The sequence below is a fragment of the Ochlerotatus camptorhynchus genome, unplaced genomic scaffold (assembly GCF_037179485.1).
Source record: "Ochlerotatus camptorhynchus isolate MF236.1 unplaced genomic scaffold, CSIRO-AGI_Acam_v1.1 ptg000547l, whole genome shotgun sequence".
Taxonomy (NCBI): domain Eukaryota; kingdom Metazoa; phylum Arthropoda; class Insecta; order Diptera; family Culicidae; genus Ochlerotatus; species Ochlerotatus camptorhynchus.
In genome coordinates, this window is record NW_027041030.1 from 1016895 (window position 1) to 1041614 (window position 24720).

The following is a 24720-nucleotide window of genomic DNA, read 5'->3' on the forward strand; positions in this document are numbered from 1 at the left end:
GTGTCGTGGGACTAGACAGGTATTTTGAAGCGGAAGACGTCGTCGACTGGCTGCCACAATAGCCCCAATGTTTTCACAGGCGTTGATGACGAATCGAGTTCCAATAGGTTCCGGTCTTCGCGATGTTCCGCTGGAAAATTCTGGAGAATCGTCGGGTTGTTGGATGCCCATTTGTGCAGCTGGAATCCGGCCAATTCTAGGAGGTCGATCAGTTGCCGGCATAGTTCGATCCCTTTTTCTTCGGAAGTCACCCCGCAATGCAGGTCGTCGATGTAACCGTTCTTCGATAGCACCTTAGCTGCTGTGGGGTGGGTCTATTCACCGCATTGTTGGAGACAACGCGTCGCAAAGTACGGGGCCGTACCGTAAGTAATCGTCAACAATACTATGATGATATTATACAGCTTGTCTTGAACGACTGGGCCCACCATTAGAGCGTCGTTTAGTGAGACGCCAGTGTCAGTGGGGCATGAAGACGGCAAAGACGACGCGGAGTTTCGTCGTAGCGCTATCCGGACGAACGATGCAGTGATGGGGCATGTAGTATGTTTTTTCGTCGGGCTTTAACACTTCGTTGCTTGGGTCGATCGGCGTCATATGTTGCAGCTGGATGTACTCTTGAATGAACGCTTCGTAGGCTTCCATCAGCGCAGGATTCAACTGAATTCACCATTCGAGCGACAGAATATGACGAATAGCGATGCTTCGAGACTATCTATTCAAGAACGTCTGGTTTCTTTGGCAACGAAAGCACAAATCGTCCGGAGGGATCTCGGGTCGTGGTAGCGGCAAAGAGAGTTTTGCATTTCCGTTCTTCCACGGAAAATGTCAGCTCCGATGATAGCATCGTTGCGGTTGGGCTCGAAGAAACGAAGATCGGCGAGCTGAAATGGTGGAATGTTCCAGTTAATTACCATCATCCGATTTGATGGCAGTATCGGTTTGAACTCCGGGAGGATGTGGAACTTTAGATCGACAGCCTAATCCGTACAGCGTGAACGGATGAGTACCATCACCGATTGCTTCGATGTTGCCGCACTAGGTCCCACACTTTGGAGAAAAAGCAGGTCATTCTGCCGACGTAGATCCAATCTCTGCGCCAAAAACTCACTGAGCAAGTTACGTTCGGAGCAGCATTCCAGGAGGGCTCTATCAGCTATCTTGATGAAAGCAGTTGAAATGAGAACAACGCTACAATCAGTATTCGCGTTAGCAGGAAGAGCTACTGGCTTGGAATTGGAGGATCCAACTACGGGTGCGGTAGCGAAAGCTTGCGAGTGCGAAGCAGAGGAATTGTTTAAATTTGCGACTAAGGGCTGACTTTGAAGAATAGTGGGTTTAGTGGATTGCGATTGCGAGTTATCTTGTCCTTGACTGGAACCGTTGCCTGCTGGACGCAAATGCAGCATCGTATGGTTCTTTTGACCACAAACACGACAAGCTGAGCTAAGACAAGCCCGTATCAAATGGGAAGAGGAAAGGCAATTTAAACATAGACCAGCTTTCTTAACTGATTCAAGCCTTTGGGAAGGATTCATATTATTAAAGGAATCACATTTGAAAGGAGAGTGGAAAGCCGAATTTCGACTTAATCGCCGTTCTTCCGTGATCTTGACGAGACTCCGATCCTCGTCTGCTTCGATGACATCAGAGGTTGCAAGGTTGCAAGGTGATTACGCAGAAACTTCAACATATCATCGTACTTCGGAGCTTCACGAGAGTTGTGAGCTCGCTCCCAATACCTTTGAGTATCAGCATCAAGACGTGTGTAAAGTATATGAGCCAGTAAATGAGACCATTCGCCTGTTTCCAGTCCAATTTTCCGCACGGAGTGTTCGGGCAGGAGCATACAGATTAATTTTGACCAGCAACTCAGGAACATCAAATTCTGCGAGCTAAACTTTATCAACGAAGACGACCTGCGATACGTTTCGTCGCTTAGCAAGAGTATCCAAATCCAGTAAACGACAGCGGTAATTTACGTAGCTGACAAATTTGCGTTGAACAGCTTCGAATCGTCCACTCCATACTGCTTGGTAGGGATTCCAGACAACACACGCAAATTCCAGTAGTGAGTGTACCAATGACCAGTAAAGGGCTTTAAAACACGAAATTCCTTAGAAATCTTGAACATGAATCCAAGCTAAATATTTACTTTGTCCATCGTTGTTCAGGAGTGGTGAGTGTATGCGAGCTTTTCATCCAACATGACACCGAGGTCTTTAACACCCAGCAACATTATAATCAAACAAAAGGGCTAGGACTGCCGGTTTGTTTGCTTATACCGTTGCTGGGACTGCAGTTCAACGTCGGGCGGAAACTAATTACGCAGCACTTTGAGACGCAAAGGACCATAAAATTACGTTCACACCAATCATTAAAGATTTCAAGATGGTTTTGTAGTTCTGAACAGTCAGAATAGCCTCGAACGACTAGGTAAATCTTCAAGTCATCGGCAAAAATCAATTTACCTGCACGTAGAAGAATAAACGTTACATCGTTCACAAATAAAGAGAATAGCAGTGGTCCCAAAGTGCTACCCTGCGGAACTCCTGATCTGTTCGAGAAACAGTGCGATGAGTAGTTTCCAATGCATACAGTTACTTCACGTTGTACGAGGTACGATCTAAGCCAGCTGCAGAAGGAAACAGAACATCCAATTTTTTCAAGCTTTGCTAGCTAGCGCAGCTTTAAGATCAGTGTAGATGGCATCCACTTGAAGTTTCTTGCATACATTTTCCATACAGAATGACGTAAAGCTGACGAGATTCGTTCCCACGGAGCGGCCAGGAAAGAAACTATGTAGACATGTACTAATGTAATGCTTGCAGGAAGCAAACAATCTCTCATTTATCAGCGACTCAAACACCTTAGATTAAACCCCAAGCGAGGTAATCCTACGGTAGTTTTACACATTGCGTTTGTCTCCTTTCTTGAAAACAGGGAACATAGTAGAGCGTTTCCATGGTGCGGGAAATTTCTGTTGACGAAGTGCCAGGTTGAAAAGCAAGGACAACGGAGCAGCTAAGATATCGGAGCAGTTTTTTAGAACACTCGGACCTGGTGAAAATGATGATTTGGTTTTACTCATCACAGAGAGAACCATTTGTACATTATGGCAAAAACATCCATGTTTACGACGTCGGTTGGCACATCATGGACGGCTCGCTCAATTTCTGCTTGGGATGGGGAGTCATTCGAGAAGACGCTTAAGAAGTGCCTAGCAAATAGGCTGCATTTGTCCTCAGTTGTCAATGCTACGTCATTGCCGAGAAACATTTTTGACGGCAGCAGTATCGATATTAAGGTCATTCAACACGTTCCAGTTGATCCGGGACAAGGAACGCCTCAGCAAACGGAAATCGGTCTTCCGGAAATTGAGCCGAGTGGCAGTCAAGGTTTCATCAAAATGAATTTGAGATCCGTTCACGATAGATATATCCAAAGCAGGGTGGAAATTGTCAAGAGAAACGATGTCGTCAGGCGCTTTAGCGACGACGCAGTCCAGAAGATCACTTTCGCTTACAAAAACCAAGTCAAGAAAACGAGACTGGACATTGGGAACAATGTTTATCTGGCTCAGTCCATGAAAAGCCGTGCCATCAACAAGCAAGTGGCTGGCAGGAGTAGTTGAAGATGCAATCGAATCTGAAAACGCATAACCCTGGCCTGTGGGTGACCAGATAAGCCCAGGCTGATTGAAATCACCAAGCAGAAGAAGCACATCCGTTATATCAGCCAAGGACAATGCAAATTCAGTAGCATCTAGATGAAGCTGCATTGTGCTGCAGTCATGTCGACGTTCAGGGGAATGTAAACCGCTCCAATGAGGATGTTCCGCGAAGTGAGGCTGACTTTAACTCAAACCGCTTCAATTGTAGTAAACCGTTCGTCGGCGATCACGCAGGAAGCAAATGCGTTGGAAACAGCGAAGAGGACACCACCACCGCGAGTACGAATGCTGTTGGATGAATTACGGTCTAATCTGTAGACAGAAAAAGAGTTGCCAAACAGTTGCACTGACTTGATCCAAGTTTCCGTGAATACATAAACGTCATATTCCCCGTCAAGCGCAGCCAGATAAACATCGTCCAATTTAGTCATAAGCCCCCTGGTGTTCTGATAGTAGACTCGTAAACCGCTAGAGGGTTCGGTGCGAGCCGTGTCAATGGTAACTTGTGTAAGGAGGATCCTGGTAGGGCCTCCAAATTCCGAGAGTCGTCTGCCAGAACTCAAGGTTGGATTGCCCAGCTAGCTCTTTTTCAACCCCACAACGGAATCCACCTCCTGTAATGTCCAAAAACCTTTCAAAGCTTCCTTCCCAATTTACAATCCCAAGAGTTCCTTAAATTGGAATTATAGTAGGTATTCCGATTCAATAAATTGAAACTAAATTTAAAGTTTTGATTGAAAAATAATAGAAAACGATTTATTTCTCATGCAATAAAATGGTTTAATTGAAACGCTTAAATTTTGATTTCCAAAGTCTATAAAAGTTGGATTTATGTTTGCATGGTGATTTCCTTAAAACCTTCCCTTTTCCTACTTTCTCCTAACGGGTGACGTCATTCAGTAAGTGTGTTCCCTGAACGTGAGTCAACCTACTTGCAATAGATTCCCCCCATTTCTTCCCCTACTAATATAATAGTTTGCCCTACTAATGCTGGTAGTGGGTTGTGTTCGTGTGGGTACTAAAAAGCGGTTCAGGTACTTACAGGACTCGTCGTTGATCGGAGGTTACCTGGTCGGCCAACGGCTGGTTGACCGAGAACGACGTCCTCGCCGTTCGACGCTCAGGGGTGCGGGTTGCACGGACGGACGACTTGAATGCTCTTCAGGAAGGGGACTCCCAGTTTCCTGTGGGCGGATATTTTGCTGACGCCCACTCCGACGACGGTTCGTCACACAATGATGCAAGCCGGGCGGAGTGCCAACTTCAGGGACCATGCAGTGTACCCACCACACAATTTGGATGCTCAGATAGCGTTCGATGGCACCGGGAAGGGGCGGCCTTCGGCGCCGATGGTGAATGAAACTTCGTTGATACAGGCCGGCGAAATACCGACTCATAGGCCCATGCGGTTCGCACGGAGCGGGACTTCGGTGCTCTCTAGCACCAGGAAAGTGATTCGCGGCTTCTTCAGGCTACGTCGGAGATGTGCACTTGATTGCTGGGCTCTGATCGGGACTGCCCAGACAACCAGAATGTACGTATATTTAAAGTTGTTTCTGTGATATACAAACATATATACAAACAAAAAAATCGTATAGAATGCAAAAAAAGGGCCTATACCTACAAAAGTGGAGGCCATATACGTGCAAATTTTAATTTCTTTTTAAACGAGTTGATTTGGCATTATATACGATTCAATCTGTAATAACAAATTCAATTTGAAAAACCTTACGATGTAATCCGATTTAATTTGTGATACAGTACGATGAAAAAAAGATTCGTCGTATATAAGTCGGAAATTTGCATTCTATACTATTTAACTTAAACATAATGCGATGTATGTCATACTTATATGCGATGTTGACTTAAACTGTAGTTATTTACGATACTTTCTGTACATTGTTATACGACTTCTGGTTGTCTGGGTGGTCAATACCTTCTACCCGGGACGTGGGCGATTCTCTCTGGCGGTGGCAAGCTTTCCCCGTACAGATTACTCGCGGATTGTGGCAACCACGTTGTAGCGGAGTGGTGCTCGCGAGGCCGAACTTCCTTCACCGATGACCACGCTCTCTGCAACTATTCTTAGCGGCACGCAGCCGCGAGGCGAAGAATAGTCCCAGGGGATCGCCCCCAGTCTCACCGATAGCACGCGGATAGCTTTTGGATGCTGTTGAAGCCGTAGCTAGGAGAAACTTCCAGCCCGCACAATCTCCACGAAACGCACTCGCCAAAACCCCAATAGTGCACGTGTTCACGTGTGGTGACTGTGGATAAATTCACATTAGTACCCCCAAACACGAAATAAACGACTTTCCAGCAATTACCTCACGTTTTTTTTTTAACTGCAATGTCTGATTTCTTATCAGTTCTTTTATTTGGACTCACGTTTTCTTCCCTATTAAAATTTTATGATTAGTTTTATATACTGCAATCAAATTCACCACGCGCTTACTTTACAGGATTTTCAAGTTATTCACGACTCACGATTTTTTCTTAATTTATCAATTTACTTTCAATAAACTCTGGAAATACATAAAAACTATAAATTACTATTCAATTCAATTCACTGCACTTCTTGCTTTCAAATTACTTTTCAATTGATTTACTATCACTCCGTATTTAGCTTCGATAAAGGGTGTCCACGATGAAATTGCCACACACAAAATTGATTCGCAAAATTCAAGTTTTCATCCGATTGCCATCAAATTTTCAGGGATTGAGAAATAACTATTAAACTTCATTTTACCATTTTAATCGTATTTTATTTACAATACATACGCAAATGCCCGCACCTTGGCCTTAACCACGGCCATAAGATTCTGCACAACCTGTGAATCAACCGTTTTTTGCATGTAAACCCATACTTTCTTCAGTTCCTCGACTGTCTTCACTACCTTAGGTCGTTTAAGAAGGTGCTGCTTCATAATCGCCCAGTACTTCTCGATGGGGCGGAGCTCCGGAGTGTTGGGAGGGTTGAACATTTTCGGCACGAAATTGACCTTATTGTCCGCATACCACTTCAGCACGTCCTTGGAGTAGTGGCATGAGGCCAAATCCGGCCAGAAGATTGTTGGGACGTTGTGGGCCTTCAGGAGAGGAAGCAGCCGCTTCTGGAGGCACTCTTTTATGTACACCTGTCCGTTCATCGTGTCCTGGGTCACGAAAGGTGCACTCCGCTTCCCGCACGTGCAGATGGCTTGCCAAACCAGGAATTTCTTCGCAAATTTGGACATCTTCTGAGTGCGGACATGCTCCGGAACGCTGAACTTATCCTTGGCCGTGAAAAACAGGTTGCCGGGGATCTATTTGAAGTCGGCCTTCACATATGTTTCGTCGTCCATGATGCAGCATTCAACTTTCGTCAGCATGTTGAGGTACAACTTCCTGGCACGGGTTTTGGCGGACTTGTTCTGCTTCTCGTCGCGATTAGGGGCCTTTTTTACCTTGAACGTTCGAAGCCCAGCCTTAGTTTTGGCCTTCTGGACAAAACTTCGGCTTAGGTGCAGCTTCTTAGCCACATCCCTAACGGAGGCGTTCGGATTTCGGTTGAAGGCCCCAACTACGCGGTTGTGATTTTTGGTGTTGTACGGAATACTTTTTCCTTCACTTCTGGGCTTCCGATCGGTGGTCAACCGTTCCTCGAACCGCTTAATCACTCGCGACACCGTGGAATTCGCGATTCCCAACGTTTTAGCGATGGAACGATGCGAGAGATCCTTGTTCTCGTGATGAATGCGCAAGATTTTATCACGCACGAGCTGTTCTTTCGACTCCATTTCCGCGAGTTTTGATCACAGGACTTTAAAACTTGCAGGATGTAAATAATGCACTATGAACTAAATCCACCCAAATTTTCATTAAATTCTACCCAACGGTTAAAAAGTTAGAGCAATTTCATAGTGTGGCAATTTCATCGTGGACACCCTTTATTCACTTGTTAAAATGTAGACTTTACTGTTCGGCTGTCTGAACGGGAAAGATCGAGCGGGTGCTCTTTCTTGATCCAGAAGCCTCAATTTTCCTATTTTCCGTTTTTATTCCGGTTCTGATTTCTTGATTCTAAAATTATATATTCTAAATTTTCTTCGCGATTTGATCGGTAAGTTGACCTTTTGATCACTGACGTGTAAACCCCACCCACTTAACACCCATCATTACTGATTCGAGCACATTGGTTGCCTACCACGAAGGCGCAAATTTAAATCACAAATAGGGTTCTTTATGAAACGACGGTGAGCCCGTTTCACTTGTCCAGGGTCCGAACGAGAGAACGGTGAACTATCAGGCAGCGAAAGGTCAACTGGCGTAGAAAGGCTCGAAGTGGTGGCCATAAGCGAAGATGAACTGAAACCAAGCGGTGGATCAACAGTTGAATTCACAAGTACGAGTTCATACTTCCCGTAAACGAGTGGTTGGAAGACCCCTTGACCAGGCCCGCACACAGTTCCGGGACGGCTGCTGGTCGCTGGCTGAAATGGCTCGACTGTGGCGTGGGGCCGGGTGCTTCCATGATGCCAACGACAGTGCGTCCCAGTAAACAAACAGAAGTTGATTCATCATAATGGTGTACGTCGTCAATCTTCGGCAGGACTAGATCAGATAATGTGGATGCTACCGGTGAATTTTCTGTGGAGCGTCTCGGCTTCTGGTATGGTGGGGCTGGTATACTGTTAATGTCATTTTCAGACCACAATTGTCGAGGAGCAGACATACACAATGGCACTCTGGAAACCAAGAATTTTTCAGACAGAGCAGTTGTTGCTTGCTGATTGTACTTGCCTACGGTTGGAGTTTGGAAGACACCCTCACCTAACTCAAACGCAGGGCTGGGACGACTGTTGAACGCTGGCAGCATAGACTCGACTGCGATGATAGGATCAGGGGCTTCCATAACACATAGGGCAGGCGTGCTTCCCGATTTCCAACTTGGGTCAATCACGAAGGAGTTCATTGCTGAAGTTCGACTAGAAGTGATAATCGTTTCAGGGGCGGAATTATTCAGAAAGCGATCATACTTGCCTGCGGTTGAATTTTGGAAGACCCCGTTTCCGGGCTCAAACACAGGTTAGTTAAGATTTGGTTTGTACGATTTAGTTCCCAATGTTCAACATCATGAAAATGTGTATGCACATGTCGTCAAAATTGGAAGAGATGAGCAAAATTCGTTAGAATTATCGCTGAGTAATTAAATAAAAAAAAAAAACAAAAACAGATATATAACAGATGTAAAATATGCAGCATACATCGCAAGTCTTTTTAGAAAAAAATTTGCTCTGAAACTCTGTTATTAAAAAATCACCGATTAGGTTTATTTATTTTTCACGGTTCTCATGTCGAACTCCTAGGATTATCCCGGTTGCTTTTCAATTTTCTTATTACTTGCTGGGGTTTCCGGTTTCCCCGCTTTGCCAGCCACTCTGGTGACAGTTCAAGATGTCCCGAGGAATTATTAAAATTCCAAGAATTTCAGGAATTTTCAAAAAATATATCGGACAATTGCGCAGTCTTCAGGGAACATTATTGGAACGATAGATAGTCCGCAAGCGTTTCCTTCTTTTCTGTATACGATACATTATTTAAGAAGTACTCAATCTGTTTTCGTTCAATGACAGTTAAATCTGATGAAGATCCTTCCTTTCGATTCCCCAGCTCTTTCCATAGACACAAACTCGCTAAGCTTTCAACAAAAAAAACTTTTCATTTCTATTCCTAACTAGATCCCACAATGTTCACTCCCTGCGACTGCCATTTCCGAAATGAAATAGTGCCAAACTATGACACTTAAGCTTATTATCGCACTCTGAACACACACTGTTTGCGCTCTACAGTTGCCAGATTGTTCGTCCGTACAATAATGGGATCCACTTTTCATAGTAGAAGCAGCAGCAGCAGCTAAAAGAGCTACCCACCGGAGCTTAAAAGTTAATATTTTTCTGCACTTCTTGACACTCATCACTTCGCCCCTTCTTGCACCGAAGTGGGAGCCCATCAAAGCTGAAAGGGGGGAATGGCTCTGAAATTGCGAAGCAGTCGATGTCACTTGCACTCGTTGGATCGAATTATGAACCCAATTTGGCTGGCCATCAGCTGTCCAACGCAACTGGTGATTTAAATTGCTTTTAAAGTTTCCTTCGTCAGGTCAGACTAAGACCATTTGGGGAAAACAAGGATGTCATCGGAGGAAGAAAGCCTGTCACGATGGTTGTTCCGGAATGTTTCAATTAATTTGCTACATGCATTAGATACATTGGCAATACAACACAAAATCGACAACTATGCAAACAGCAATTTGGAAATCCTTGTTAAGCAATCAATTTTATTGAATCTGGAATTGTGTATTACAACTAGACAGCTACTCCGTTACAACTGCCCTATAGTGATTTTGTCATGTTCGCTTCTGTGTTTTCCAAGCTCTCGGGACGGACGCCCACCACCGGCAGTGCCAAAAGGAGGCTGAAAATCCCTCAAATAAAGTCATCGCTCTCTCTCACTCCCTCTTCGACAGTGCCAAATGAAGCAATGGAAGAGGATTTTATCTTCTTGGGTGAGAGATATCTGTAGGATGATGTCAACGAGAAACGACCAAGCAAAGACGAAACGAACTGAAAACTGGATCATTTATCTATAGGTAAAGTAGACTAGCTCGTTAAATGCATTTGTCAGGTTCGAGGTTGATGCATAAAGCTCTTGATTTGGTTTCTCTAAATAACGTTGACTGTTGTTCGTACTTTATTTTTTTTTTAATATTCCGCTGAATGTTTTTTACAATACTTTTTTTTTCTGTTAATTAAAAATAAATGCGAACAATTTGATACAAACTGACGCAGTCAAGAAGAAGAATGAGAAGGGTCACAATCCAAACCCTGCTCAGAGGGAGTCAAATTTCTTGATACAATCTGATCAATTTGAGAATGAGCATCGATCGAGGGAACAGATGGAGACTCATATTCTATTCAGTGGAACTGTGTAAAAAATTTAATATCAAAATTACAAAGTGAACTTATGACCCTTTACATTCAATTAATTAAGTTTATTTTCAGCTCTTCGCACAGAGGGACGAAATCAAAGAAAGAGGGACATGACGATTTGCGACAAAAATATTGAGTATAGCATTTTGATGTCTTGTAGAATGTTTCTTCAATTTTTAAATACTTTATTGCAGTGGTGAAATTAATTGCTCATTTATTACACTAAGATAAACAATAACTTTTTTATTTCTTGATGAAATTGATGATTATGTACGGAAACATTGTAGATGAAGTCATTTTAAGAAACTTTGTCCAAGACGTCAATTTTCCATCTCTCAAGTGGACGATGTTATAGGTCGAAAAGGAATACAAACGCTAGTACCCCCTTAAAACCGTTTTTTACCACAACTTTTTAGTTTGAATTTTAATTTTTTTTTTTCAATGTTCTACAAAGTTGTGAGTGCTCTAAAAATGCACATTTTTGCTCAAGAAAGCACATCGTTATTTCTTCATTTAAAAGATTTACATCCGTATTTATTGTTTTTCAACACCAACTTAAAAGGGGTGCTTTTTACAAGTTAGCAGGTATTAGCAGCTAAACTCAACGTAATTTCGTTCAGCAAATTATACCCTACTTATACACAATTCATTAGGGTTTAATAATAAAGTACCTCAATGTTTTGTTACGTTTTGCTGTTTTCATGACTATGATGTTTCGATTTGAATGGTCTGAGGTTTAATTCGAACCATGGCATATTAGACCGATGTGACAATGAACATAGATGTCAAATCTTTAGGTTGAGTGAGTGCTCACCACTCTCACTGAGTTGCTTGAGCAGCAAAATGTTCTCACTCTCGATCCAGTTCATCTGTCTGTCAAATGCTCAAATATTCATTTTCAGAGTGTTGAAAACAAAGCGCTTTATGAAACCGAAAACATGAATCACGAGTTTTAAAATCAATATTTTGAGTGATAATTTGTCACCATGAGAGCAAAACGAACCCTGCAAAGGGAAATTGTTGAGCAGAAAACTGAACGATTCCAATGCCGTACGATTTCAGACGAAGATCAGCCATGCAGCTACGCACAGGTAACGTTTGTTCCTGGAAACTTTAAGCGCCATCTGATAAGTAGCCATCCGGATCTTGCGAGAGAACTCAGATTTTCATTAGACGAACATCCGGCCAAAAAAACACGGAACTCCAAATTATCTGCGGACACTTCACGAAACGAAGTGCTGATGGGAGCTTTGCAACTGGCAACTGTCCACAATATGCCTCTTCGGTTTCCAGAATGGGAAGGAGTAAAAACTCTTATCTTGCCCTTGTGGAAGGCAGCTGAATTCAACTTTACTTGCGATAAACTTGTCATGTTGATTACAACAGCGGCTCGATCAATAGTCCAGAAGCAGTTGAAACAGAGGATAATTTGTTTGAAGATCGACTCCGCCTCCCGTTAAGGCCGGTAAGTTTTTGGAATCAACCTTAGTACATCGATGGAAATGGGAACGTGTGTATTATTTAATGTTTTCTTACTGAGAAAAGATAACGATTTTTTGGTCATGCTTTTTCAGCTGCTCGAGAAATGATCGAACGTCAAACATAGGAGAAATTACGAAAGGTTCTAGAAGAACAACTGCAACTAATCTGTGTGAGCCTTGAACAACTGCTAACTGTTACCCACGATCATGGGGCAAACATGGTGGCTGCAGTAAGGTGCCTCAGACCTCTCATAAAGTTTTGCGAAGAAAGTGAAGATATACCTCTGTCCACTGTCTTTCGGAAAGATGATGGTTTGCAGCAGTACATTGATGATGGCAGTGCTTCTGAAGGTGAAGATAGTGACAAGGAAAAAAAGGTGAAGCCAATGAACTCAGATTTCAAGATTAATCAGGCTAAGGCCTTTTTTTTTTTTTTTAATAATATTTTTTTTATTATTAGGCTCAAATGTCAATAAGACTCAACGGAGCCGAATGTTATGAAAAAATATACAATTTATTTTAATTAGGAAGCACTTTTTTTCTTTTTCTTATGCATTAGCTGCTCTAAATAGGCGGCATCAATCCTCCTCTTGTTCTCCTCGATCAATGCACACCGTTCTTCTGGATCTTCAATGTGTGAAACATCTGGAATCCTATATGGGCGCTGCGTATAGGGACAAATATCACCACTCACTGGCATCGAGCTGCTATCACCGGTGGAGTCGTTTGCGTTCAATTTTTTCGTTTCATTGTTCGTAGTGTCCGAGTCGATCGATCTTTGGCGTTTCGTTTCAGTTTTATTGTTGTGCTGTTGCTCTGCAATAGATGTTGGTTTGGAAAGAGAGGGCCACTGCTTACCGTTGGCTGCGTTTGGTTGTTGTTTGTTGACTGTTTGGCTCTTCACGCTGTTACTGTTGTTGATGCTTCTATTCTGTTGATCAGTTGGGGGATTATTGTCCTCGTTTGCAGTTGCTGTTGCCACCTCAGAGCAACGTTGTTTGGGATGGGATCTGCGCCCGCAATTACGGCACGTTTTTACCTGATTATGGTAGGATACCATCGTAATTTCGTCGTCGACGGTTATGTACGACGGGATGGGGAGAGTAAGCTTAATTTTGACAACGCGTACTCCATTACTAAAGCCGGGAAAATAGCTCTTCCAGACTTCGCTTCTAATGGCTATCACTTCACCATACTGACGCATATGATCAATGATAGCCACATTATCCATGTCGTCCGGAAGATCATGTAAGCGCACGTCGACCGCACTGCTCTCAACGTAAATTGGAATCAAGATCTTCTTCCTTTCGTATTCCATGAAATGCTTCAGGTGATGAGCTGAAGCGATTCTTTCTGCCACTACGTCACTTTTCATACCCAAATACACAACGTTCTTGACATTATGTGGCTGGATACTTTTCACCAGTGACATGTCGAGCTGCAGCTCATTGTCCAAGAAATTTTTAATATCTAATATACACGGTCGCTTCGGAAGAATTGATGTGTCTAACACGACACAATTTGCTCTTAAAGCCCGCATGGCAAAAAAAAAAAACACACGCGCGTCGCACAAAAGATGCTCGAAAGTATTGTCTGGTGATACAACGTCCAATCAGTCTGAGAGATGGATAGCAACTGAAGGCCTTTTTGTCCTCTGCTGTCCGAAGAAGTCGTCTCCACTCTGCTCGATCCATGGCCACACTTCGCCAGCCTCGTAGTCTGCGAAGGGTCCGCAGGTCGCCTTCTACTTGGTCGATCCACGTTGCCCGCTGTGCGCCTCTTCTTCTTGTTCCTGTTGGGTCGCTTTCTAGAACCATTTTCACTGGGTCGTCGTGCGGCATTCTTACGACGTGCCCAGCCCACCGTTGTCGCCAAATTTTTGCAATGTGGGCGATGGATGGTTCCCCCAGCAGCTGGTGCAATTCATGGTTCATTCGCCTCCTCCACGTTCCGTCATCCATCTGCACTCCACCGTAGATGGTACGCAACACCTTCCGTTCGAAAACACCAAGGGCGCGTTGGTCCTCCACGAGCATAGTCCAGGTTTCGTGGCCGTAGAGGACCACAGGTCTAATAAGCGTCTTGTTCATCACCTTGCCGTAACCCCCTTCGAGATTCAAAGGGCCTCTAGAGTGTCCCCGATATTCGAACAACGCACATCACTCGATCCATCGTTGCCTTGACCAATCGCGTCAGTTTATCCGGAAATCCGTACTCGTGCATAATCTGCCATAGCTGATCTCAATCGATTGTGTCGTATGCGGATTTGAAATCGATGAACAAATGATGTGTGCGCACGTTGTATTCTCGGCATTTTTGCAGAACCTGCCAAATCGCGAAAAATTTGGTTCGTGGTAGCACGGGCACGTGGACATCGATCGAACATTAGGTTGTCTACCTCGAGCCCGAAGGGAATCGTACAGCTCAGATCTGACTTCACGATGCTCAGCACAAGACCAAATAATGTGATCGGCGTCTTGGTAACCTTGTTCACACTCACAGAGATTGCTGTCCCCCAGCCCAACACGGATCAAGTGAGTTGGACTCGGTCCTGAGCCAATCGCTTCCAGTCGCCATGAACGTTTAGCGACCTGATGTCCTCCTCAACTGCAAATAGCCAACGTGTCCGAGGTCTACCCCGGAGTCGACGACCTCTACCGGGTTCTCTGCTGAATATAATATTTGCTTGTCGTTCTTCCGGCATCCGCACTACATGCCCAGCCCACCGTAGTCTGCCGTGTTTTATAAGCTTCACTATATCCGTACCGTTATACACTTGGTACAACTCGTTATTCATGCGACGCCGCCAGATGCCATTCTCCTATTTACCGCCGAGTATTGTTCGCAGCACCTTACGCTCGAAGACACCAAATGCTCTCCGGTCAGACTCTTTTAACGTCCACGATTCGTGGCCGTAGAGGGCTACCGAAAGTATCAGCGTCTTATACAGAGCGAATTTCGTTTTCGTTTGCAGGCTACGGGACTTCAGCTGGCTACGTAATCCGTAAAAGGCCCTGTTTGCAGCTGCAATACGTCTCTTCACCTCGCGGGTAACATCTTTATCGCATGTCACTAGTATTCCAAGATACACAAATTCTTCCACTACCTCAAATTGTTCACCATCTAACAACACTACACTACCAACACCACTATTGCTCCCACGCTGTCTACCGGCTACCATGTACTTCGTTTCGGTAGAACTTATCGTGAGCCCAATCCTCGCCGTCTCCCTCTTAAAAGGCACAAACGCCTCTTCCACTGCTCTACGGTCAATTCCGATGATATCGATGTCGTCCGCAAAGGCAAGGAGCATGTACGATCGTGTGATGATGGTACCGTTCCTCTGCACACCAGCTCTCCTAATCGCTCCTTCAAGAGCAATGTTGAACAGTAAGTTTGAAAGTGCATCACCCTGCTTCAATCCAGCTTCAAGGTCACGAACGAGGTCGAAATCTCATCTGCAACCCTTACACTTGATTTCGATCCATCTAGCGTTTCGCGAATCAGTCTAATTAGTTTCGCCGGAAAACCATGTTCTAGCATAATCTGCCAAAGCTCATTTCTCTTCACTGAATCGTATGCTGCTTTGAAATCAATAAACAGATGATGAGTCTGCAAGTTGTACTCCCGGAATTTATCAAGGATTTGACGCAGGGTAAACATTTGATCCGTCGTTGATCGGCCCTCACGAAAACCAGCCTGGTATTCACCGACGAAGGACTCCTCAAGCGGTCTCAATCTGTTAAACAGAACGCGTGACAGTATTTTGTACGCCGAATTCAGAAGAGTTATTCCTCGATAATTGGCGCACTCGAGTCTGTGCCCTTTTTTGAATAATGGGCAAATGAGGCCATCCAACCAGCTAGCAGGCAGTTCTTCGTCCTCCCATATCTTCGTTAGAATACGGTGGATTGCTTGATGCAGCTGCTCACTTCCGTGTTTGAAAAGTTCGGCCGGGAGCTCGTCCTTCCCAGCAGCCTTATTGTTTTTCAGCTCACGTATTGCCTTTTTAACCTCGTCTAGCGTTGGAGGCTCCACAGCTTGATCGTCGTCTGCGATGTTTACTCTGTTCCTCGATACTCCCTCACTCTCTCCATTCAACAATGTCTCAAAATGTTCTTTCCACCTGGCAGCCACCATTGTTTTATCTGTCAGCAAATTCCCCTCAAGGTCATTGCACATGGCGGGAGATGGCGCTGTTTTACTCCGCACATCATTGACAGTCGCGTAGAACCTTCGCATATCGTTCTGTTCCATACTTTCTTGCGCCTCAGCAATCACGCGTTCTTCGTATTGCCTTTTCTTTCTGCGGTGGGTTCGTTTCTCAGCTGCCCTTGCTACCTTGTACCGCTCTCTGTTCAGCCGGGTACCAGACACTAACATCCGGCTTCTAACAACGTTCTTCTCATCCGTCAACCTCTGGCACTCCTCATCAAACCAGCCATTACGTGGTCGTCTTTGAGCTGTACCTATCACTTCTTGTGCTGTTGTGTTCACCGCTCCGTGGATTGTGTTCCACAGATTGTTGAGGTCCTCGTTCACGTTGATTTCGCTAATCCGCTCATCAAGCTTCTGGCGGTACTCTGCAGCAACACCTTCTACTGACAAGCGATGGATATTGAAACGCATCGATCTCCGGTTCGTTGAATTCGTAACGGTCGATAGACGCGCCCGAATTTTGCAGACAACAAGATAATGATCTGAGTCAATGTTAGGCCCCCTAAAAGTCCTTACATCAATGACATCTGAGAAGTGCCGGCCATCCACCAACATGTGATCGATCTGGGTGTAAGTTTCGCCATTTGGGTGTCTCCAGGTGTGCTTTCGGATATTCTTGCGTGCAAAGTAGGTGCTACTGATGGCCATACCTCTAGCAGCGGCGAAGTTTATCAGTTTCAGGCCGTTATCATTGGTTACTGTATGTAGGCTCTCTGTACCAATGATTGCACGAAAGAAATCTTCCCTCCCGACCTGCGCATTTGCATCTCCGATTACAATCTTCACGTCGTGTTTTGGGCACTCATCATAAGTTTTATCGAGACTGTCATAAAACGCGTCCTTCACGTCATCGGATTTATCGTTGGTTGGCGCATAGATGTTGATCAGGCTGTAGTTGAAGAATTTGCCCCGAATCCTTAATACACAGATGCGGTCGCTTACCGGTCTCCACCGCATAACACGCTTCATCTGCTTCCCGATCACTATGAACCCTACTCCATGTTCTGCCCTATCGCCACCGCTGTGATAGATATGATACTTGAAGGAAGTGTTGGCGATGGGATCCACCGCCCGGAATTCACGTTCTCCGGATCTAGGCCACCGTACTTCCTGAATAGCAGCTACGCTCACATTCACTTTTTGCAGTTCACGAGCCAAAAGGCCCGCTCGTCCAGGTTCATTTAAGGTTCTGACATTCCAAGTACCGAGTTTCCATTCATTGTCCTTATTTCGTTGCCGGGTCGGTTGCCGAAAATTCCGTTCGTTGTTTTCTCTTTCTTCGTTTTTCTGAGTAATGTTGGGGGTTTCAGTATGCTACCTTACCGGGGTCGCGATACCTACATCATGTTGGTGGGGCTGCCACCTTAGGTGTAGCTGACGTGATACAGCATTTCTTATTCAGCCGCTCGCTCCGAGACAGACGCTGTTTGAGCCGCACCTCCATGGTGAACAGACGCTCGAGGGTCGCACCTCCTCACTTTGCTATCACCACGATCCGGATCCATGTTTTTATCGTGGTGACATTGCCCAGGCTACGCTACCAGCATCTTTTGCTGGCGGTCTTTGTCATCGGCTGACCCGTGGAAGCGTGAGGTAGGAACTTGTGAGGACCAGAGCTGTTGGGACAACACTCCTTCCAGTTTGTCGACTCACCATTTGTAGCATAATGTACGATAGGCATAATGGACGTTAGGCATAATGTACCCGATGAATTCCAGAAGGATGATAATGGGGACCGTGTATTGATTGCTGATTTCGAGAACAATAAAAGAGCCTTAATTTTTGGGACTCATGAAAACTTGCGTCGTCTTGGACAGGCAAAGTATTGAGTTACAGATGGTACGTTTTCCACAGTTCCTGTTTGTTTCGGCAACTCGTCACTGTTCATGGAAGTATCGCTTCCTCACATCAGCAGACGGTTCCGCTAGTTTTCATTCTGATGACAACAAAAACAGAAGCGTTGTATCGAAAAGTATGGTAGGAAATCCTGGAAGCAGCAGGTATTTTTTCTGTTATTGAAAGAAAAACCACAGAATTAACCATTCTTTATTTCATAAGCTGTTCTTTGGCATCATATTTTATTCAACCTTAGCTGTTTTTTGTTATTGAATGAAAAATCACAGAATCCACCATTCTTTATTTCATGAGCTGTTCTTTGAGGAAAACCTTTTCTTCTATGACAATTGCAATATGTGTGTAAGAATATATTACAACAAATGCATGATTTTTTTTATTTCTAGACGCGATTGATTACAAGATATAGTTCAAAACTATGCTCACTATGATATGATAAATAATGGATTCCAAACTGTGCTTATCAAATAAATTATGTTTGTTAAACTTGTTTCATTGTTTATTCAATGCCTAATTTACACATTGTTTACCATGCTCGAAACAGATTTCTTGAGTTGCACAGCAGCAAGGTATTTATGCCTAACGTCCATTATGCTTAATGATTTTATGCCTAACGTCCGTATGCCTATCGTATTTATGCCTAATGGGTTACACTCAGACTATTCGTAAAAATAAAGTAGTGATCTTGTGCGAGTGAGGCGATAGTTTCTAGCGTATAATGTATTAACGCCAGCTCAGCAACATATACGGAACAAGAAGCTTGAAAGATTCGAGAGGCGCTATGAAATTCGTTATGATAACCAAAACCGGCGGACGCCTCTATTAATGATCCATCTGTTAAGAACGATCTTGTGTGGTAGGGGGCGACCCCGGCGTAGTGGTTAACATCCATACCTCTCACGCCAAAGTCACGAGTTCAAATCTCACCCCCGGACAAGGCACGAATGACCCAAGAGTGTTAAAGTGACTATTAAAAAAAAAAAATAAATAAATAAAACGATCTTGTGGAATCAACTAGGCCAAATTTTGCAGCAAAAATTGGCGGAGCAATCATGGAACGATGATGTTCTGGGATTCCGCGAATCTCGGAAAGTCGGAGAAGCATGCACGATGAGGATTATGCTGTAAAGGGCTGACATCCAGTGTTATGTACACGTAGTACAATGACATAAAACGAGTTTGAGAGTTCAGCTCAAGAAGCTTTTCAAAGTTTTCGATTACCAGTGGGTTCATAACTTCACAACGGGTGAGGAGCCTGAGGGACAATTCCGAAAACCGATCCGATATTGGAAACATGCCCGCCAACACTTCTAGACTCATCGTATGAGTCGAGTGCATGCATCCTAACGCGATACGAAGACAACGATACTGGATACGTTCCAGTTTGATGATGTGAGTTTTAGCCGTCGACTGGAAACAAAAACTACCGTATTCTAAAATTGATAAAATCGTTGTCCGGTACAACGTAAGAAGATCTTTTTTTTTTTTTTTTTTTTTTTTTTAACTCTTTATTTGTTCCAAATTCAAAATAAATTACATTTCATTTTAACCTAGGTGCTCCAGTTACTGCAGTAACGTACCAGCCTTAATTGTTATGATATATATCTAAGTGTTTTTACATTGTTCATGTCTTGGCAATTCAGTATTTTAAACAGGTTTTTTAACCTGCATGTCAGTATAACAATTGATATCTTAAAACTAAAAACTAAAACTAAATCTTATCTAAGTATAAAGGGAATTAATCGTTGCAATTGAGGATTGCAACGATTTTTGCCTGAAGTTATTAATTATTTTGTTGGACATTTGTTCTAAAGTCTCAACATTCGAAATGCTATGTACTTCGGTAGTACTGTACCAGGGAGGCAACTTCAAAATCATTTTCAGAATTTTGTTCTGAATCCTTTGAAGTGCTTTTTTCCTGGTAGTGCAGCAACTAGACCATATTGGCACAGCGTAAAGCATGGCCGGTCTAAAAACTTGTTTAAATATTAGAAGTTTATTCGTCAGGCAAAGTTTGGATTTCCTGTTTATAAGAGGATACAAACATTTAATATATTTGTTACATTTGGCTTGAATGCCCTCAATGTGATCTTTAAAAGTTAATTTTTGGTCAAGTATTAATCCAAGATATTTCACTTGGTTTGACCAGGAAATTGGAACTCCGTTCATAGTGACTATGTGACTACTACTAGGTTTCAAAAACGAAGCTCTAGGCTTATGTGGAAATATTATAAGTTGAGTTTTGGAAGCGTTGGGAGAAATCTTCCATTTTTGTAAATAAGAAGAGAAAATATCTAAACTTTTCTGAAGTCTGCTGCAAATAACACGAAGACTTCTTCCTTTAGCGGAAATGCCTGTGTCATCAGCGAACAAAGATTTGTGGCAACCCTGAGGCAAATCAGGGAGGTCCGAAGTGAAAATGTTATACAATATAGGCCCAAGAATGCTACCCTGAGGAACTCCTGCCCTAACAGGTAGTCGATTAGATTTGGAATTTTGATAATTTACTTGAAGAGTTCTGTCAGTTAAATAATTTTGAACTAATTTCATAATATAAAGTGGAAAATTAAACTTTTTCAATTTAGCAATCAAACCTTCATGCCAAACACTGTCGAATGCTTTTTCTATGTCTAGAAGAGCAACTCCAGTTGAGTGGCCTTCAGATTTGTTTGAACGAATTAAATTGTTAACTCTTAAGAGTTGATGAGTAGTTGAATGCCCATGGCGAAATCCAAACTGCTCATCTGCAAAAATTGAGTTCGTATTGATGTGAAGCATCATTCTATTCAAAATTATCTTTTCAAAAAGTTTACTTATTGAAGAAAGCAAACTTATTGGACGGTAGCTAGAAGCTTCAGCTGGATTTTTATCCGGCTTCAAAATTGGAACAACTTTTGCATTTTTCCATTTATCAGGAAAGTATGCCAAATGGAAACATCTGTTAAATAATTTTACCAAGAAAGACAAGGTACTCTCTGGGAGTTTTTTGATGAGGATATAGAAAATTCCATCATCACCTGGAGCTTTCATATTTTGAAAATTTTTAGTTATAGACCTTACTTCGTCCAAATCAGTCCCCCAGGAATCATCAAAAATATTTTCCCGAGAGAAAATATTCAGAAAATCCCGAGCAACCTGATTCTCAATAGGACTAGTAAGACCCAAACTGAAATTATGGGAACTCTCGAATTGCTTAGCAAGTTTCTGAGCTTTTTCCAAATTTGTGATCAAAATTTTACCACCTTCTTTAAGCGCTGGAATAGGCTTTTGAGGTTTTTTCAAAATTTTTGTGAGTTTCCAAAAGGGTTTGGAACTCGGGTCTAATTTAGAAATATTATTTTCAAAAGTTTTGTTCCTCAGGGCAGAGAATCGCTTTTTAATTTGTTTTTGCAAATCCCGCCAGATAACTTTCATGGCAGGATCGCGTGTTCTTTGATATTGTCTCCTACGGACATTTTTAAGACGGATCAAGAGTTGAAGATCATCGTCTATTATAATTGAATCGAATTTAACCTCGCATTTTGGTACTGAGGCAGCTCTTGCTTCAACTATAGAAGTAGTCAGAGATTCAAGAGCATAATTAATTTCATCTTTGGTTTGCAAAGGAATGTTTGGATCGAAGTTATATTCCATAAATGTTCGATACTGCTCCCAATCAGCTCTATGGTAATTGAAAGTAGAGCTGTTGGGATTACAAATTATTTCTTGGGATATTTCAAAAGTTACTGGAAGGTGATCAGAACCGAAGTCAGCATGGGTAACCAATTGGCTACAAAGTTGACATGAATCAGTTAAGACCAAATCAATAGTGGAGGGATTTCTTGCAGAAGAAAAGCATGTTGGGCTGTTTGGATATTGAATAGTGTAATAACCTGCAGAACAATCATCAAACAGAATATTACCATTGGAATTGCTTTGAGCATTATTCCATGAGCGGTGTTTTGCATTAAAATCACCAATAATGAAGAATTTAGACCTATGACGGGTAAGTTTCTGGAGGTCACCCTTGAGAAAATTCTTTTGCTGGCCTACGCATTGGAATGGCAAATAGGCAGCTATAAACGTAAGTTGTCCAAATTTTGTTTCAACAGAAACCCCCAAAGTTTCAAAAACTTTGGTTTCAAATGAAGAAAGAATTTTATGTTTGATTCGTCTATGAATAATGATGGCAACGCCACCACAGGGTCCATCAAGACGATCATTTCTATAAATCAAGTAATTTGCGTCCTTCTTAACCTTATGGGCAGGTTTAAGGAACGTTTCAGTTATAACGGCAATATGCACGTTATGAACTCGTAAAAAGTTAAATAGCTCGTCTTCATTATCTTTAAGAGATCGAGCATTCCAATTTACAATATTTAATGCTTTAAAATCCATTACTGAATTTTAAAGTCATGACAATATTATTTGCAAATTTTACTCCAGTTTGAATAGCATCAAACATGGAGTTAGATTTAAGCATATCAGAAATCATGTCAATTAATGAATTCTGTAAAAATTCCATTTTGGGGGCAGTAATGCTTCCTAAGTCAAAATTGTCAAAATTTCCATTAGAACGTTGGTTAGTATTTTGATTTCTACCCGCTGCAATAGCAGCATAGGTAGCTCCATTAACTCGCTGAACATTGTTAGCAGCGAGGGGAGTAGGTACAGATGAAACATTTGAAGCAGGGGTGATATTTGTACCTACGGGTACGAATGTAGAATTTGTTCCTCGCTGACCGTTGTTAACAGCAGAGGAATTTGTACCTGGTCGGAAACGTGGAGCGTTTCCTACCTGACGGTTAGAACGAGATTGTAGGATCGCTTTGCGAGTCTTACATTCCCAAAAATTGGATTTGTGGTTTTCACCACAATTTGAACATTTAAATTTCTTAGGATCTTCCTTCACAGGACAGTCGTCCTTTGCGTGAGAGGAATCACCACAATTCATGCATTTAGCTGGCATGTAGCAATTTTTAGTTCCGTGACCCCATCCCTGGCACTTACGGCACTGGGTGAGGTTTTGGAAATTTCCTCCAGTCTTCCTGAAGTGTTCCCACTTCACTCGGACATGGAGCATAAGGCTAGCTTTTTCTAAGGCCTTAAGGTTGTTTAGTTCACTAGACTTGAATTGAACTAAATAAAAATCATTAGAAATCCCGTTGCGCGAATCGCCAGGACGGGATTTCATTTTCATTTTGATTACTTGGAGTGGCACAACTCCAAGTAATTTTGCCAGTTCATCTTTGATCTGATCCAGGGATTCACCACTGGGCAGTCCTTTCATGACAACCTTGAACACACGTTCAGTTTTGGTGTCGTAAGTAAAAAATTTGTGCTTCTTCTCAGTAAGATACTTGAGAAGACATTTAAATCCGTCCAAGGTTTCAGCCAATACACGGCATTCACCCCGACGTCCAATTTGTAGTGAAAACTTAACTTTCACGAAATTCAAAAGTTCCATGCGAAGAGCATGGAAATCGGTAGTGGTTATCACAATAGGGGGAATCTTTTCCTTCTTGGCATTAAGCCGGGAAAGTTTACTAGAATTTTTCTTGGATGATGGATCATTCTCATCATCCGTGAGCAAATCAAATTGATTACTCAAATTAATTTCATCAGAAGGGGGGTCAAGAGTTTGCCCCTTTCTTTTGCGTTTAGGCGCCATGGCGGCAGTAAATTTTTATCCAAATCGACTTCCAAGCAGATTACTATAAGAATCTGAAGGATCGAAGAGGAATTTTCCAAATCGATATCCAAGAAGGATTACCTCGGGTAGGGTCCAAACAAGGATCGAAGGGGAATAAGAGTTGAACAAGGTAGAAAATTTTTACAGGTTGAGCACTGAAAAGTGCTGTTTAAATTTGTTGTAGCTTTAGGTAGTAGTAACACTTCCTTCAGCAAAAAGCAAATAGATCCGCACGGCAAGAGAGCACGATGCGGACTGACGTAAGAAGATCTTGTGAATGAGCTCCCCACCACGTTCCGGTAATTGTTCGGAGAAAATTGATCCTTTGTTGGCATTTTCGTCTCACATACTCAATGTGGGATCGCCACCCAAGCAGCACACATCCATCAACATAAGTTTCTGCAACATGATTATGACTTAAATAAGTCACATACAAGTAAGCACAACTGTTCAGTGACAAGTGTGCTGCTAGGGCAGGTGCATTTGGAATCGAACCAAGCCCCAAGATATTTGAAAGACATAGAATGAGTGATCGGCTTACCCAAAAGTTGAAGCTTAGGTTGTGCCGGCACGGAATCAGGGCACACTTTTCGCGCGAACTTGAGAATCCAACGATCTGAGTACTCCTCACTCTCATTGTTCCGCGTTTCTTGGCTTTGATGAGGCTCTTGAGTTCGCGTTCAAGAGCAGAGTATGCTTCGAAATGTACGTGTGTTCCACGTTTCCGGAAAAGCTTAAACGCGTCGGACTTTTTACGATAAACCTCAGTGCATTGCTGGTCCCACCAAGGAGAAGGAGGTTTCCTACGGAAAGACGTTCCAGGAACCGGCCGAGTTTGAGCTCGAAGCGCGC

General features: G+C 43.0%; 1 pseudogene; it reads right to left on the bottom strand.

Annotated features, from left to right (window-relative positions):
* Positions 1 to 459: 459 nt before the first annotated feature.
* Positions 460 to 24720, bottom strand: part of LOC135713223 (uncharacterized) — a 41918-nt pseudogene continuing 17657 nt past the window's right edge.